The following is a 5484-nucleotide window of genomic DNA, read 5'->3' as shown; positions in this document are numbered from 1 at the left end:
CAAATCAAGTAGAAGAATCTGTGAACTTGAAGTAATGTAAATATGCTGAGAAAGCAGAAAAAAGAAAACAAAATAAATAAGAAGAAAGCTTATGAGATTTATGGAATAGCATCAAAAAAGGAAAACCCAAATCATAGAAACTTTATGACGAGAAATGGGGGAAAAAGTGGCAGAAATTTTATTCAAATAAATAATAGCAGAAAACTTCGCAAATCTGGAGAAAGATATAAATATCCAGATACAAAAGGTTAAATGTCCCAATCAGATTCAATCCAAACAGTCTACATCAAGACATTGTAATCAAACTGTCAAAAATCAAAGACAGGATACTGAGAGCAGCAAAGGACGCAAATCACATATCAGGGAGTTTCAGTAGTTTTAGCAGGGGACTTTTTAGCAGATTTAGACCAGGAGAAAGTGGAATTATTATTCTACTTTCAAAATGGATATTTTGAAATATTCAAATATTGAAGCATATTCAAAATGCTGAAGGAAAACAATTGTGAACCAAGAATACCATACCTGGCAAAGCTCTTCTTTGGAAATAAAGAGGAGATAGATTTCCCAAGCAAACAAAAGCTGAGGGAGTTCATCATCACCAGATCTGTCTTACAAAAAATGTTAAAGGTGGTACTTCAAGATGAGATTAAAAGATGCTAATTAGTAACAAAAAAAATGAAAGTATAAAACTCACAGGTAAAAATAATTTCACAACCATATTAAGAATACTCTGATACTATCATGATGGTGTATAAATTACTTCTGTCTTTAGTATGAAGGTTAAAAGACAAAACTACTAAATAATAGCTGCAATAATTTGTTAGGGGATAAACAATACAAAAATATTTAAATTTTGATATTAAAACTATGAAAATGTATGTGGGTGGAGTAAATATGTAGAGTTATCTTATGCAATCAAAATTAAGTTTGTTATCAGCTTAAAATAGCTTCTATATAATATATAAAATGTTTTACATTGAGCCTCATGGTAACCACAAATAAAAAAGCTATAGTAGATATACAAAAGGTAAAAAGTAGAAAATCTAAGGCATACGACTAAAGAATATGATCTAATCACAAAGGAAAACAACAAGAAAAAAAAGGAAAAAGGATCTACAAAATAACCAGAATACAATGAGCAAAATGGCATTAGTGAGCCCTTACCTATCAATATATTACCTAGAAGATAAACAGATTAAATTCTGCAACCAAGAAACACAGAGTAGCTAAATAGAGTTTTAAAGAAATCAATTATGTGAATCATTTCACTTTTTAAGGACACAAATACAGTAAAGTGAAAGAATGAAAAAATATATTCCATTCAAATGAAAGCCAAAAGACAGCAAGGGTAGCTATACTGTTATTTAAGTAAAAACCTGTATAACAAGACAAAAAGGATCATTATATAATGATAAAGGGTTCAATTTATCAAGGAGATGTAGGAATTATAAACATGTATGCACCACCAATCAAAACATCTAAACATATAAAGCAAATATTAATAAATCTGAAGAAAGGGATAGACTGCAATATAACAATAGTAGGGGACATCAATATCCCACTTTTAACAATGAACAGATAATCCAGACAGAAAACCAACAGCAAAACATTGAACTTGAACTATACTTAGACCAAATGGACAAAAGAAACATATACAAAGCAGTCCATCCAACAGGGACAGAATACACATGTTGGTTTAGAATCATATCACATGTTAGGCACAGAACAAGTCTTAACAACTTTAAGAGAATTGAAATAACATCAAGAATTTTTTTCTGACCACAATGGTATGAATAAAACGGTATAAATGGAGAAATTCTGGAAAATTCACAATATGTGAAAATTAAACAACATGCTTCTGAACAACAAATGGGTCAAATAAAATTGAAAGAGAAATTATAAACATCTTGAGACAAGCAAAAATAGAAAAACAACATATGAAAACTTAGGGGATGCAGCAAAAGTGGTTCTAAGAGTGAAGTTAGACCTACATGAAACATATAAACACCTGCATGAAAACAGAAGCAATATATCAAAGAAATAACCGAACACATACTTACCTGGCAGGGGAGATACCATAATCATGAAGGTGGTTTTCCCAGGGCAAAGCTTATCCATTGCAGTCCGGATATGCTGACCCCTGTGATTTCCCCAAATGTAGGAAACTGAAATATATAATTTGCGGTAGTGGGGGACTGCATTCACGCTTTCCCCTAAAAAAAAAAAAAAAAAAAAAAAAAAAAAAAAAAAAAAAAAAAAAAGAAAGAAAGAAAAGAAATAACCAAACATTACACCCCAAAGACCTAGAAAAAGAAGAATAAACTATGTATAAAGTTAGTAGAATGAAGGAAATAAGATCAGCATATAGATACATGAAATAGGGACTAGAAAAATCATAGGAAACATCAACACAAATAAGAGTTGGTTTTTTAAAAAGATAAACAGACTATGCCTGTAATCCCAGCACTTTGGGAATCCTAGGCAGGCGGATCACGAGGTCAGGAGATCGAGACCATCCTGGCTAACACGATGAAACCCTGTCTCCACTAAAAATACAAAAACAAAATTAGCCGGGCGTGGTGGCGGGCGCGTGTAGTAGAATGGCGTGAACCCGGGAGGCGGAGCTTGCAGTGAGCCGTGGAGATTGTGCCACCGCACTCCAGCCTGGGCAACAGAGCAAGACTGCATCTCAAAAATAAATAAATAAATAAAAATAAACAAAATTGGTCAACCCTTAGCAAGACTAGCTTAAAAAAATGAGAGAAGACTCAAATACATAAAATTATAAATGAAAAAGGAGACATTACAACTGATACCACAGAAATATAAATAATCATAAGCGGGTGCACTTGTACACTAACAAACTGAACAAATACCTAGACACATACAACCTATCAACACTGAATAATGAAGAAAGGGAAAATCAGAATAGATAAATAATAAGTAGGGAGATTTAATAAATAATTAGCTGTCTTCCATCAAAGAAAAACTTAAGACCCTTATTCACCATGATCAAGTGGAATTTATCCCTGGGATGCAAAAATGATTCAACATAAGCAAATACATAAATGTGATATACCATACTAACAGAATGTAAAACAAACAAAAAAGAACCCATATCTTTTGTCATATACAAAAATCAACTCAAAATGGATTAAAGACTTAAATGAAAGGCCTCAAACTGTGTAATTACTAGAAAAGAACAAAGGGGAAAAGCTCTATGACACTGGTCTAAGCATGATTTTTAGATATTACTCTAAATGTACAGGCATCCAAAGCAAAAATAGACAAATAGTGTTACATCAAAAACGTCTGCACAGTAAAGGAAACAATCAACAGAGTGAAGGGACAACCTACAAAATGAGATAATTTATTTGCAAACCATAGTCTGACAAGTGGTTAATATTCAAAATATATAAGTAACTTAATCAACTTACTAGTAAGAAAACAAATAATCCAATTTTTAAAAAGGACAAAGGACCTAAATAGACGTGTCTTAAAAGAAGTTATACAAATGGCCACCAGGTATATGAAAATTGTTTGACATCACTAAGTATTTGAGAAATGCAACTTAAAATCACAATGAGATATTACCTCACACCTGTTAGGGTGGCTATTATCAAAAAGACCAAAGGTAAGTATTAAAAAGGATATAGAGAAAAGAGAACCCATGTACACTGTTCTTGGGACTGTAAATTAGCGCAATCATTATGGAAAATGGTATGGAGATGCCCCCCAAATTAAAAAAAATGGAACTACCATATAATCTAGGAACCCTACTCCTGGGTTTATATCCAGAGTATAATATGTCAAATAGATATTTGCACTCCAATGTTCACTGCAACAACAGCCAAGATATAAAATGAACTTCAGTGCCTCTCAACAAATGATGAGATAAAGAAAATGTGGTATGTATTCACGAAGGAATGCTACTAGTGAGTAGTATTTTAAAAGAAAACACTAGCATTTGTGATGACATGGATGAACTTGGTGGAAATTATTTTAAGTGAAACAAGCCAGGAACAGAAAGAGAAATACCACAATTTCTCACTTACATGTAGAATGTATAAAAGTCAAACTCATAGAAACAAAGAGTGTAATGGTGGGTACAAGAAACTGGGAGGTGTGGTGAATGGGGAGATATTCAAAAGTCACAAAATTCCAGCTAAATAGAACTAATAACAGCACATCTATTGTATATCATGGTGGCTAAAGTTAGAAACAATACATTACATACTTAAAAATGAGTGAGAAGTAGATTTTTAATTATTCTTACCACAAAAAAGGTACAAGTATGTGAGATAATATATATATTAAATATCTTTATATACAACACAAACATATACAATTTTGTTAAGAACATTTTAAAAATAAAAAAGACAGTTATAACACAGATGTAAAAATTGTCATGAAGGGAATTGAAAATAACTATTTATAATGTTAAGGGACAATGAAAAAGTGGACAACATTCATAAACATATGGGTAATGTTTAAGAATCAATAGAAAATGCTAAAAATAAAAAAACACTATTCCCACAAATGAAGATTGTCAGAGTGGATAATAAAAACAATGTGCAACTATAGGTTGTTTATAAGAACCTCACTTTAAAATAAAAGTGAAGTTACTTTAGGTTAGAAGTAAAAGTATAGGGCTGGGCGCGGTTGCTCATACCTGTAATCCCAGCATTTTGGGAGACTGAGGCAAGCGGATCACTTGAGGCCAGGAGGTCAACACCAGTCTGGCCAACACGGGGAAACCTACCTCTAATACAAATACAAAAATTAGCCAGCCATGGTGTTGCGCGGCTGTAATCCCAGCTACTCAGGAGACTGAGGCATGAGAATCACTTGAACCCAGGAGCCAGAGGTTGCCATGAGCCAAGATTGTGCCACTGCACTCCAGCGTAGGCAATAGAGTGAAACTGTGTCTCAAAAAAAGGAGAAGGAGTAAAGATATGGAAAAATATATACCATACTAGCCATACTAACTATATTAGTCCATTCTCATGTTGCTAAAAAAGACATATGGAAGATGGGGTAATTTATAAAGGAAACACATTACAAGAAAAAACAAAAACAAAAACAAATACTGCAGACCAGTATCTCTCATAGACACAAAAATTATTTGGCAAAGTATTAGCAAATTGAAACTAACAGTGAGTGAATGAAATTTATTTCAGGTATGGCTCAACAATTAAAAAATTAATCAGTGCACCCTACAACATGAACAAACTAGAAAAGAAAAATCATAAAATCTCATCAATTGATTCAGAAAGAACATATAAAAAAATCCAACACTCATTCATGACAAAACTCTCAGCAAACTAAGAACAAATGAAAACATCCTGCACTTGATAGGTAATATCTGTGGAAAATCTATAACTAACATTGTCCATAATGTTGAAAAAGTGGATACTTACTCCTAAAATAGAGAACAAGGCAAGAATGTCTTTTTTCACCACCCTTATTCAACATTGCATTGGA

General features: G+C 32.7%; 1 non-coding gene across 1 annotated transcript; it reads left to right on the top strand.

The window, feature by feature from the left end:
* The first annotated feature begins 2052 nt into the window (after window positions 1-2052).
* Window positions 2053-2216, top strand: LOC123572705 (U1 spliceosomal RNA). Its single transcript, XR_006697246.2, has one exon. It is a non-coding gene; the product is annotated as a U1 spliceosomal RNA (small nuclear RNA).
* The last annotated feature ends 3268 nt before the right edge of the window (window positions 2217-5484 follow it).

The sequence above is a fragment of the Macaca fascicularis genome, chromosome 3 (genome assembly GCF_037993035.2).
Source record: "Macaca fascicularis isolate 582-1 chromosome 3, T2T-MFA8v1.1".
NCBI classification, from domain to species: Eukaryota; Metazoa; Chordata; class Mammalia; order Primates; family Cercopithecidae; genus Macaca; species Macaca fascicularis.
Note: the sequence above shows the minus strand (reverse complement) of the source record. Positions and strands in the feature narration are given on the sequence as shown.